We start from the raw sequence: 13,908 nt of genomic DNA on the forward strand, positions 1-13,908 counted from the left end.
CAGTGGACTGAACAGCTGTGAATCATTCTCTTACCATAAATCAACATTGTTGCCATTAACTCAATATATGTTAAGCTAAACAGAACTTCCAATTAAGAAAAGGAAGAATAAGTTGTTTTATATTCCTGACAAAAGAAAAATTCCCTAGATTTCTAATAGCACAATAACTTCTAAAGAAAAAAAAATAGTGTAAAATAAATCTAAACAATTTGTAAAATTTGTGCAGGTTCTAATCACATGATTTTTCTTTAACTTTGAGAATTCTTCAATGAAGGAAATAAACTCAGGAATATTCCCAGATTTATTGTATTTGTGTGATCTAAATGTCAACATATTTGGTTGTATTCTTAAGTGAAACAATTCATTAATATTTTCTTCTTTAGAAATGTTAAATGAATTAGGTAACCCAGGGTTATATTCACATATGCCTGTTTCTGAAGATTTTTCACCCACTTTTCTTGCTTGCAGAGCATTCTTTTTGGAAACAACTCATTTAAATCCCTAACCCTTTTCTACCTGAGTCTCTTTTCCTTTCATTTATTCTGCATTGTTTTTTTTTTTTTCATTTATTTAAATTCACTTTGCCAATATATAGTATAACACCCAGGGCTCATCCCATTGTTGTTATTAGTATTGAAGCTATCCTTTGTAGGATTCTTTTGTATCTCTTACTTCATTTGAATCAATTCACATTTTCTTCCCAGACATTTATCTGTCGTTGTAGTTAAATTCCTTGACAGTGAACTAGTCTATTTTCTGTTTAGTTTGTGGGATTTTTCCAGCAAATTTCAGTACTATTTATAGAAAAACAAGGTATTTGCAAATACCTTCTATTTTTCACAGGAATATAATCTTAATATTGCTTCTAGAGGTAACTGCAAACGTGATCCAGTTTTTACCTATGTTTTTCACACCATTTCACGTGTCATGAAATAATGGGACAGTTTATTAAACATATCTACTTCTCCTAGTGATAACATTACTGAGAATGCCCCCCAAATAAATAAAACTGTACGAACTAAACGTTTAGCAACAATGATGAAGGGAAGATCAATCATGCACCTAAAAATATATGCCTAGTTAGGAACTCTTATATATCCTTTTAGTGCAATATTCTGACAAAAAGGCAATACTATTTGATCTAAATTCTGGGCTACCTTGGAAATGAAATGAGTTTTATTCATAATGATATTATTCTACTACATAAACAACTGTTTTAAACAGGTGAGAAGCAATCTGACCGCTTCAAGCCATCTCACGGTGTGTGGGCCCACTGGTGCAGCCTCACTTAACCAGCCTGGGTCAAGTCCTCAATTCTGTCGTCTGGAAAGACAAGTTCATTTATTCATCAAGAGTTATCTAGACACTACGAAACAAAATTATGCTAACAAAACTCAAAAGAAACTGCTTTCTCCAGTCCTTTCTTCTGTCATTCTATCCCCCATTCCTCCTGTTCCAGTCAGGTTAATTTTCTCATTGCTTTACAAATGTATAAGCTCTATGAGTCTATGACTTTTCTCATGCTGTATATTTGTCTAAAATATTCTTCTCCATTCTTTCTGCTGAACAAACCCTTACTCATACTTCCAAACACCTGCCTAAATGTGAACCACACTGTGAAACACTTTTACTTCTTCAAAAAGATATATTATCTCTACTCTTGATTCTTTCCCAATATGGTGTTCATTACTTATCATGTTGGACCATAATACAGACGTGCTTCTGACACGTGGCCTGGATGTGTTAACTTATAAACAGAGTCTAATTACACTTACATTTAACAATGAGAACAATAATTTTCAGGGACTTGCATTCTTTCCTCTACCATAGCACACTACTTTTCCCAGTATCAAGATTCTGATATATCAAATTTTCACCAACATGGTTGGGCGTCATGATCTACTGGGACTTTTATAGATACAGCTAAGACCCATAAAGTTCTAGAGAGTACTAAAATGATCAGTAGTCACTTATAGAGATACTTGCCATATATTATTTGTAAAGCAATAAATTTGCTATTGGCCCATCGTCCCCAGTACACAGCATAATCTACTATAGTGCTCTTCAGTTGAAATTTCCACAATGACAGAAATTTTCTGTCATTGTTATGGTAGCTACTAACTACATATGGCTATTGGATATGTGATATGTGGCTAGTGCAATGTAACTGAATTTTCAACTTATTTAATTTTAAATAATTTTAATCAAAATTGAAAGAGCCATATGTGAATCATAGTTACCAAGGTAGAAAGTAGAGCCTGTAGATTCAACCTTGGTGTAGCTAATAATATAATGTCTCAAAAATATAAGATGTTTCATAAAAGAAAACATTTACAATAGATGTGTAAGAACAGGAATTCAAGTAAAAAACTAAGCCATAATGTTTAGAAAAGGAATAGGAGTGCAAATCATTTAGCAAATATTGTCAATTAATCACCATAATGGGTAAAATACATTAAAAACAAAATTTGTACACGCACACACATATACATTAATACCAACAGGATTTTTTACTTGAGGAGTTCATAATCTAAAAGAGAAGCATTTTTTAGAAACAAATACTGATTTTGAGGTTTTCCATATGTTTATACATACTATCCCCAATTTACTCTTAGAGCACTTATTTAATTTCTGCCCTAAAAATTTTTCCAGAGGTAACTGCAAATGTGATTCTAAATTTTTCTGCCTAAATTTTTCTAAAAGGAGATTCTTTGCTTTAAGGGACCACTAAATTACATTATTTGGAAAATAAAACTCAGATCATTCACTAGTATACTGATAAATTATTACAATGAAGAAGTCTGAACGCACAAATGCTAAGAGAAGAATGGTTGTTCTCTTGCTAGTGTTACTACATCTAAAGATTTTAGACTATATCAGCTATTTAAGATACCAGAGGATCACATAGAATAATAACTTAATGGTTTTCTGACAATTAATCTAAACATTTAGATTTTTTAGAAATTTTCTCTGGAATGTAAACATATAAATATATTTGAGCAATTGGGTATTTTCTAAAATATGTAACAAAATACATTTTGTTAATATTTTAATTTATGCATAACAGAATCATGCATAACATTTTTAATGAATACTAGTTTTTGACTTAAAAACCCAGAGCAAATACTTTTCTATATAATTACACATTTATAAGCTTCCTTTGATGAAAGTGTATTCATTTGGTATTTGGATCTTTTTTTTCTAATTCTATTTTATAGTCTGCTAGATAAATCCTCTTATTCATTTGTTTCAATGGAGCTTGAATAAAGGTCATTTAAACTGGCTCACCTTTCTTATCCTCCTGTGCTTTCCTATAATCTCTACATCCATTGTAAAAGGATCATAGCTTCCTTCTCAATATACCTTTTCAGTATGAGAAGAAATATTAACATTTCATTAAATAAACCTGAGCCTATTAGACTTTAAATCCACACTTGTGTGGTTGTGTGTGTGTGTGTGTGTGCATGTTGAATTATTGAGTTCTTTTGTAAACTCCAAGCAATCTTACTGAACTTGCTGGCTATCAATTATTTTGCAATTCTGATATGCAATGAATACAGCACATAAAGTTTAAAGTTTAGTATTTATGATGGGAAATTCTTCCAAAAGCAATGTTTTTAATATCATAAACTGAGATCTTCAAGTCAGGTCCCCAACCCCTGTTGAGTTCCCTGACTTCTTTCTTTACAATGATAATTCTCGGTAATATTATTTTTCCCAAAATATAAAATTGAGTTGTTAACAATTAAATATAATGTCACCAAGGCACAATAAATAACGAGACCCTTTTCCCCACTTTAGCACAAGAAAGCAATATGATGCCTTTTACTTGTGATATTTATAATGAAATTCTTACTTGCTATCGTAAGACCAGTATATGCTCTCACTTGTTGTTATGAGAAACCAATACAGGTGCAAACTAATTAGTTCAGATAATTTATTGATCATGCATAGTGTGTGCAAAACTGCAATATATTCTAATGAGAAATTTAGGCAGGACCAGAACAAGTCACCCCTTCTCCTCATACTCAATTTCTAGGAGTGGCCTACAAATTCTACGCTGCTTTTATCACAAGAAAAATTTGCCTTTTAGCTGAATTGTATAAAATTTCCTATAAAGTTAGAACTTTACTCAATCAAAACTATCAGTGTCAATTCACTTTATTGTTATCTCCCAGTTTTTGAATGCTATCTAGTTTCAATTCTCCTAAACACAAAACCTTGTTCAAATGTTTTATTATTAGCTATACTAATAATCAGATATCATTAAAAAAACCACTGTCACCTGACCAATAATCATCTCACTCCTCATCTTTGCTAACAGAAGCTTGGTTTATTCACTCTCTTCTGAATAGACTTGTCCCTCAGGGGTGAAAAATATCCCCAGAGAATGAATTATGAATGGTTTAAGCTAACATAGTTGGTTTTATAACTCTTATCAAGTTCAGACATATGGAATCGTTCTAGTTAATGACATACATAGAAAAGACTCAGACTGTTTCCTCTTTAACTGTCTTTGCTAATTGCTCTATGAATGTGGGATCCTGGGAGCTACGGAAGGCATCTTTTGATTCTGAGTAACTAAAACTAACATGCTGAGAATGGCAGAACAGAAAGATGGAGAAAAATAAACTTGTCATTTATGATTTTGTGAAGTTTATGAATCATGTAAAATAGTATATTGTCTTTGTTTAAGGTAATTGGCTTTAGCTTTATGCAGCCAACAGTATTCTGATTTATATAAATATTCATTTGTTGTACACTGTAGGTATACCCTGGATATCCTGTCGAGTAACTCATCCATCTTCTCACCTAGAATGTTGACCATTTGAACCAAGTACCTTTGACTTTGCTTTGTATTCCAGAAATGATGTTTTTACTAGAAACATGGCTACCTGGAGGGCACCTGGGTGACTCAGTTAAGCACCGGACTCTTTTGATTGCAGCTCAGGTCATGATCTCAAGATCATGAGATAGACCCTCATGTTGGGCTTTGTGCTCAGCATGGAGTCAGCTTGAAATTCTCTCTCCCTCCCCCTTTGGCTCTCCTCACCCCCTTGCTCTCTTAAAAGAGATGAAAGAAAAAGAAGAAAGAAAAGAAAGAAAAGAAAGAAAAAGAAAAGAAAGGAAAGGAAAGGAAAGGAAAGGAAAGGAAAGGAAAGGAATAAAGAAAAGAAAAGAGAGAATGCCTACTAGAGTGTTAAAATACTGACCACGGAACTGTCTATATTTAAAGACATTTTAAAGTATTTCCAGATAGAATAAGACTTATAGCTCTAATGCTAGCACTGTCTTGAATATCTATAACAATGTACAACCACCTTTAAATTCAGATAAGTTTCTCTTTATCCATATCCTATATACTCTAATATTATGTACATTTTACTCCAATCTTAACACAAATGGCTACTCTTCATCCCACATGTTGGTTGTTATAGACCTAATATATTATAATGAAAGATCTAAAATAAAACCCGCTTTTAAACCTCAAGTTATACACAAGTTATACAGTTTTAGGAAACAAAGTCAGTGAGTCTAAACTGATTTATTAGGTATATTTGAAAGTACAAAGAAATTCTCAGGCAGAAAACATTTAAAAGCTAAAAACTTCCCAATGTGTGCGACAACTCGTATGGTGATTCTCCTTGATGACTTGTGGTAAAAACTTTTTCTGTTGTATTTATCATACAGGTGTGAGCTCACAACTGGAAATTCCAATTCAGAAGATTTAGCTTTGGTATCTGGATTCTAAAAATGCTACTTAGGTAATTGTGATGAAAATTTCATTTGAATACTACCCAATAAACCCTTATAAACATTGAGAGATACGCTATAAGCCAGCAGTACTGAATATCAAAAACAACTATTCAGAATAAACAGAACGGAGAATGATGATATTCTCTGAATAGGTTACTAAAACTGAATTCAGAGAAGCTGGTTATGTTGTTTTCTTACTTATTTGTTATGTTTCCTTTATCAATAATATATGCATTTCCATTTTGTTGGATATAATACATCTGTCTCATTATTCTTTGTTCTTGGAAAAGAAATGATTGAAAATATCCATAATAAAATCTATAGTGTCCCAGAACCATATATATATATATATATATATATGCATATATTGTTTTTATAGCCTGCTCTATTGGCTGCAGGTTTGTTTTGTTTTATTTTGTTTTGTTTTTGGTGAAAGGTAACAAATAGAGGACAAGATGTAATTTATATTTTGGGTTTAAATAAAATGAAGTGTCTAGGTTAGATTCACATCTTTAGAAAAGGAAACATTATCTTGGAAACAGACCTTACAGAGAGGGTCTAGCCAACATCCTGTCTCAGAACAGTCTATGCTGCAGAGTGGACAAGTAGTCCCATGCTGTTTCCAGATTGCTGATAATGCTTGCCAAAAGGATAGAGATATTTAATTGTTTTTAAAATATGCCAAAATCTTCTTTAACTAATTAGTTAATTCTAAAAATATTTCCTCAAAATATTTAAGAAAACAAAAAAAAACAGAAAATAAATTCAATGCTGAAGCTTATAATTGCAGTGATAAAAGCAGTGAAAGAGAAACACAAAGCGCTATGAGCATGTATTATAAAAAAGTTAATCCAATTGAAGGGAGGTAGTGTCTGGGAGTGTTTTATCAGAAGGTGATATTTCAGCTGAGATTTGAAGGATGAACAAGAGATGAGAAGATAAGGATGAGGGTGAGGAGTGGGAAGAGCTTTGCAAAGGCAAGAGAAAATACAAAGGCTCTGAGGTAGCGTGAAACATAGATCTGAGAACATGAAAAACTGAGGAATAAACAAAAACATAAGGGATGAAGCAATGGGGATGAATTTCAAAGAGTAAATTTTGAAACCTGTTTATTCCAACAGTTTTTGGAACTCATATTGACTGAGAGAAGCATTTGGACAGGAAGAGGAGGAGATTTGAGGAGACCAGATTGTTAGCTACTAAGGTAGCATGAACTATGGTATTAGCAATAGAGAGAACATGCAACTTAAAATCAACAAGAGTTTATTTAGATGGGATGTGAAGTGCAGGAGAAGGTCTCTTCCTTCCATAATTAGACAAATGTGTATGCCTTTCACTGAAATAGGGAACATAGGAAAAGGACATATTTGAAAGAAAACTTTTTTGGACACATTTGCTTTTGAGAGTCTTTTGAAACATCCAAGTGGAAATGTCAGGCCAACTTTTGGATATATATGTTTAAAATTCAGAAAAGACAAAGATCCAGCTAGGACTGGCGTATCAACAGGAAGTGAGGAAATGGCATGGATGAAATTGATAGAGCACCTGGGAGGGGTCAAGGATCAAGGCTGGATGCAAGATTTAAACTTATTAAAAGAAAGTTTGGCAAAAAAATATTACTTGAGGAGACTCACATATTCTATATGCGGAATTCAAATTGATTACTGTTTGGTTAAACTAGACAAAATTACCAACCGATTGTTGAAATATTTATTCATAAATAAAGGTGGATATGGTATTAAATACCAGTATTTCCTTACTGCATTGGTGAGAACTATGAGCAGGAAGTGGCCTACAAACTGCTTTCATTATTTTTGTCAGATCCACGCATACTTTTCCCAAATTGAACATACCTAAACTGCTTCTTTGCCCTGTATCTGTTCATGTCTGTCAATGTCAGATAGGTAACCTCATTTTACTGGAGATAATACGTTGATGGAAGAAAAATATCATTCTATAGGTCTTCAAATGTTCTAAATTCATTTTTTAATTGAATGATACTATTCAATTTACTGATTGATACTGAATAGTATCAATTTACTGATACTATTTAGCTATTTCTATTTCAATGTGAAAATTCATAAATTTATGAAATACTGTAAATTCTGCAGGTGTGACTCTCCACCTATGTCTTCTAACTTGAAAGTGACTATAAGTATCACTCTGAAAATATCTTGCACCCAGCGCCTTTGGAAGCTTCGCTGATTTCAGGTGGGTACAAGGTTATTGTTTAGATTAAACCCTGAAAAAGACTTCCTCATTATTCAGAAACTTATCTCTCTATAAAACTATCATAATGTTATTTGCCTAAAACCAATAAAATGCTATATGTTAATTATTTTTCAATTAAAAAAGGGACAAAACATTCTGATTGCTTCCTTTCTCATGCACCAATGACCTTCAAGTTCAGAAACTGGGATGCAATCTCCTATTTGCTATTCCACAGGCTGTGAGAATTTTTTTATGTGAGTAGAATAATATGTGGCCAATAGTAAGGATACGATAACTGTTCGAGAAAGAAATGAACAAACTCTTCTCACACATTTTAGAGTTAGCTGTTACATCACTGCCACCACTGTTAGGTGTAGGTAAAATACAAAACTGCTCCATGCCGTGAGAGCAGGATTTTTCTGTATTCATGTCAATTAGCATACTTTTTAGATAACATTCATCCTGGTGTATGTGCAAGACGAATCATAAATCTTTGGGTCTGATTTTGGTTACTGTGATTCCTGAGAGGCTGTGGGAAATTTTATCACAAAGAAAAACCACTCCTACCCACTGCCTCTTGACAAACTCATGGATATTTGTCTATCACCTCCAGTAGTCTAGATGTTAAATTTTCTTTTCATTCTAGCACAGTGGAACCACTCTTTAAAATTGCCATGAATATTGAATTAGCTAATACTGGATCATTGCTCCTAGGAGAAACACAGAGTTAGGTTTTGGAAGCCTCTGATCACAATATTTTGCTAATCAATCAATATATAACCTTATTTTTGGTGTGTTTCTTATTACATGTGTATTGTTGATTCACTAACATTGAAATCATGGCCATCAACACATTTAGGCATAATGCATGTCTACATTAAGCTGACCTAACACATGAACCTTCTCTGTGGGCACATCACAGTCTTCCTATACTTCGGGACACCAGTCAGCACGCCAGAGTATGCTTGGAGGACACCTCAAGCAATGAATCATCAACAGAAAGCACAAAAATGCTAAGACATCACACCACCACAAGGACACTCATTTATAGTGTAGGAGCTAACCCAAGAAGTCAGTGTCTCCCCGTGCCTTGCCTGACCTCAGCTTGAAATGTGCACATCAACTCAACTTTTGCCTTGCTCTGCACGTGTCCACACATATCCGCAAATGACCTCAAAAGCATTATGGATATTGACTTTGGGGTTACAAATAAACTTCAGTACGCAAGCTAATTCACATATACAGAATCCACAAGTGATGGGATCCACTATATTTTGGTGGGTCACAAAAGGTGTATCTTCTCAAAAATATTAATCAGTGGCCATGTTATTGAAAGACAGGAACATGGTAACTAATGATTCATTGGTCACATAATAATGAAAAGAAAACATTTATTAAATATGGAAGAGTAAAACTCCCAGTAAAACTTAATTATATGTTGATTTTGATAGCTTTATATCAAATTGAGTAAAAATCAATTGCAACCTTAAGGATTTCCTGAAATAGCAAATATAAGGTAAATAAAACTGCTGATTCCCTCCTGGTAGGCTTTCTACCAACTAAATGACTTCAGACTTCTGCCTTTGTACCTGACATTAATTTCCAGTATTTTAATATTAAATTATAATGTTTCTAATATTTTAGAAGATTTGTCTGCTATGTTCCTAGACATAGGTATTATGTATTTTATATTAACCCTTTTGCATATATTTAAATATTAGGCACAATATTGTATCTAGAAGGATGCTGACAGGTCAACTAACCCTACTCTACACATCACATGAGAGAAAACTGAGTCCAAGAAAAGTTAAGTGATGAACATTTCCACACAGAACTTTAAAAATTCATGACTAAATATGTGGTCAGCTTGACAATAAAACATTTTATCTTACATGGACGTTTTTTAAATTTTGTCTATAGAATATACTAAATTATCCTTGGTTTAAAAGCAAAACTCAAATAATTCAGAAGCCAAAAGCAACTCTAAGCCTATCATTCAGCTTTTGAAAGTACACTATGATTCAAATAATTCCCATGGTATTCTCTCTTGTTTCCAGGTTCTTCACCTGACATTTCTGGGTTTTTTCCTTTTCAATACACATTTCTCTCAGTCGTGTATTTTTAATGCAGAGCTTTCGCTTTGAAAAAGCACAAACTGGAACAAAGCAAGTTCATACTCCCTAAAAGATTGGATGTGAAAAATAATCATGGGTGACTGCTTGGTTTACCTTGAAAATATACTGAGAATAGAGTTCTACTTTCTGTTCATTATTAGTTGCAAGGTGACTCTGAAATAAATACAGGTCTCTTACTTTCTCATACGGTCTGGTGGTGTTGCAAAGAAGTTTTTTGACCTTCTGATGCATAATAGTAAGTTGCAGACACACAGGAGTTATAAAAAATGTTTGCTAAATGATTGTTAAATGGCTGAATGGTGGCATTGATTTAAATAAGACCTTGAAGTACTTTTATAGGCACATCTGGTTTTCCTTCTCCATCAGCTTTTTTAATTCAAATTAATCACTTGAGCCACAACCTGCCCAAATTAGCAGAACGTCTAGTTTCCCATTCTTGAGACTTAAAACTTAAAAAAACAGTGCTGAAGTTTTAATCAGCCCAAAGCCAATTTTGTTCCCAAACACCAGGAAGAAAGAGATCTGCTTCAGAACCTTAATAATCCTAATACATACACCCATGGTTAGTTGTTCTTGCATCTTGTACTGCCACATGGGTCACATTTAATACCAGTGCTACTCCTTTTGATATGTATCTATTCTTCAATAAACCTTTTACTAAGCCATATTCCCTGGGAAACATAGTAGTGAGTGAGGAATGTGATCCTGCTCCCTCGATTGGCTGAATCTTCTCTGGTGGGCACTAAAGTAGGAACATTCCAGGGCAGTTTCACATCTCACCCTTGCTCCCGGATACAGCCTCACGACGGGATGTCTCAGCCAGCCACGAGGAAGACCAGCGTTAGCCACAGTCTGGGACAAACCCAGCTCACCTGTGCCGCCTGTCGGACCTTGATATGAAGCTGAAGACACCAGCCAGATTCCCCTTTCTGTCAGGATGAGTTCCCCAACAGAGAACTGGGTGTCTTTCCAGCCAGTCAAATTAAGTTGGGATCATCTCCATCAGAGAGATCATAAAAACACTGAGCTTCAAAAGGTAATGAGACAGAGTCTATCTCCTTTCCTTCTAAGGAAGTTTCTTTGCGTCAATACAAAAATAACTAAAAAGACCATCACAAATCATAAAAGGTCCATCACGAAGGATTCCTAGGGCAACAGGATTGATCATCCTTAGATTTACACAACAAATGGGAGCATTCAAAATTGCTCTTCTCTGATCTGTCCTTTGGATGACTCCTTGTGTCCAGCTGACAGAAAAAAAAAAAAAAAAAAGTAGAAAACTTTTAAGTGACAATCTCTTGAAGCCCTGCTTATCTCAGCACCCTTCATATATATTATGACACAGGTACTCAGTTGTTCCAAGTCTGATTTTTCCTCATAACATTCTCTCTTGTTCTCCTCCTCTATCTTCACTCTAGACCAAGTCTTCATCAGTCTGTATTAGCATTTTTTGCCGGAGTGCCTGGGTGGCTATTGGTTAAGTGATTGACTCTTGATTTAGGCTCAGGTCATGATCTCAGGGTCCTGAGATCAAGCCCAACATCAGGCTCTGTGCTCAGCCAGGGATTCTGCTTGAGAATTCTCATTCCGTCTCCCTCTCTCTCTGCCCCTTCCCCACTACCCCCTCTCTCTCAAATAAATAAACTTAAAAAAAAATTGTTGCTAATATTTATGTTACCTTTCATTGATAACAAAGCATTTTTGTATATCTTACCTCACCATAATCTTCTCCACCAAATTGAGAGAATAGAAACAATGACACTAAAAATGCTTCTACTTCTACAGAAAATCTGCAACCTACCTCCATCTGCAGCCACATTTTCCAACCTCCTTCTGTGTAAAATTTATAAAACCAAGCTCTAATAAAGCTTGCCTAAAAACTGAGAGGCATAAATTCTGTATTAACTATAACCTAGAATGGAAGGTGACACATGATTATTCTGATGGTAATGAAAAACGCAGGATTTTAATTAAAAAATAAATAATATTTGAACATTTATAATATGTCAGACATTGCTATATTATTGTCTCATTTGATACAAGTAACCGTAGGAGGTATATGTCATTATATCTATATACAAATCAGAAAACACATATTTGAAAGTCAAGCCTAAAATTAGGCCTTCCCTGAGGTTAGAGAGATTTTCCTGTTGCCCTTGACGGAGTCAGCACCTATGAGTTCTACAGCAGCAAGAAAATGGATTTTGCCAATAAGCATGTGAGCTATTAAGAAGACCCTGAGACTGGAATGAGTCCCCAGGCCTATAGACCCCTTGAGATTTGAACAGGGGACCCAAATAGTTTGTGCCTGAACTCCTGACCCACACAAAGTGTGATATGATAAATATGTTTTATTTTAAACTGTTAGATTCGTAGCCATTTGTTTTGCGGCAATAGAATTAATACATCTGCCAATGTTCACACATCTGGTGGGTGTGGAAATCAGAATTTGAAGCCAGGGCTGCCCAATCCAGATCCCCAAAACCAACTAAATGAATAAGTGCTGTCACTTACGTTTGGTAAAAGAATGAAGAGAGAGAGAAAGATGACAGATAAATGATAAGTACATATGCCATTGGATAGATAGAGAAGATAAACATTGTTATCTAACCTAGAAATACAAGACTTCTAAGCCTCTAATACATTTAAAACAAAAACAAACTAAAGTCACCAAAGTCGGAGATGTAAAAGCCACAAAGGCTATTTTTATCACTGACATAAGTTCTAAAGGGGTCATTTATACTCTAGAATATGAAAAAAAAAAAAAAAAAAAAGAATGCAAAATTGCCGGTAATGGATAATGCCTGTGAGGACATTATATAATAAATGTTAAAAATGAAGTAGAAGTGAGAATCTCTTTCAAGTCATGCTTTGAAACCCTAAGCTAATTTTTCTCTAAACAAACCTGACTTGCTTGACATTTTAGTTTTGAGAAGTTTTATTTTTCCTAGGCAACTCGGATTTATTGTTTCTCTTTCCCTGAAAAGCCATTAATTCTTGGCTGGTGGCCCTGTTGCAGTGCTTATTGGATGTGAGCACGGAATTCGGAATTAGCCAACATAGGTTCACGTAATGCTAACACTCGCTGGCATATGAACTTAGAGTATCCTTTAGCTACCGAATTCTCACTTTCTCTTAGTAAAATGGAAATAATAACAATCCCTACCTGTCCATGTTGCTATCATTATCAAATGCCACGGTGTCTTTAAATTGCTTAGGATATGTCTATGGCACTGAATGCTCATAAAGAAGTTTCTTCTGGGTATTATTTTTATCATCGGTAGCTAATTAATGTTCAGACCCGAGGACTGAGAGCCATCGGCATGTGCGAGAACAGTTACAACAAAAACAGCTGAAGTCATAATGACTTCAGTATCAGAAATTATCATACTTCTCAGGTAGATTTAAAGATCTCAAGAGCAGATTCATGTTTAACAAACATCTGCTATGTGCTAGGAACAGTGGCAGACATTCATATCTTGTGAGTCATTTTCTTAATCTGCACCTAAACTCTCAAAAGCGTGCATTAATGCTTCATTTTCGCATGGGCAAACACCTATAGATAAAGAGCCCTCGATGATCTAGGACAAAGTACAAAACTACGTTTTTGTTTGTTTGTTTCTGCTGTTTACACATAGTGAACAGCAAAGCTCTCAACTAAAATTAAGATTTCTTTTCAGTATCACTCCTAAAGCAGTGTTTCTCAAACTGGTAGCACAAGCAAAGCAATTGAAGCTATTGCCAGGTTGCTGTGAAAAATGTGTTGGATCACTTCTCCGCTGGCAAAGCTGAGCAAGATCTGCTA

General features: G+C 34.5%; 1 long non-coding RNA gene across 6 annotated transcripts in view; it reads left to right on the forward strand.

Annotated features, from left to right (window-relative positions):
* LOC102156717 overlaps positions 1-13,908 on the forward strand; it is a 108,742-nt gene that overhangs the window by 1,571 nt on the left and 93,263 nt on the right. For 5 of the 6 annotated variants that reach the window (XR_005384948.1, XR_005384946.1, XR_005384949.1 and 2 more), the window contains exons 2-3: positions 5,692-5,765; positions 7,869-7,968. This is a non-coding gene — a long non-coding RNA (uncharacterized LOC102156717). Of the gene's footprint in view, positions 1-5,691; positions 5,766-7,868; positions 7,969-10,901; positions 11,140-13,908 lie in introns of all 6 variants that reach the window. The other variant, XR_005384951.1, reaches the window with a different exon arrangement.

Source organism: Canis lupus, chromosome 37 (genome assembly GCF_011100685.1).
Source record: "Canis lupus familiaris isolate Mischka breed German Shepherd chromosome 37, alternate assembly UU_Cfam_GSD_1.0, whole genome shotgun sequence".
Lineage (NCBI taxonomy): Eukaryota > Metazoa > Chordata > Mammalia > Carnivora > Canidae > Canis > Canis lupus.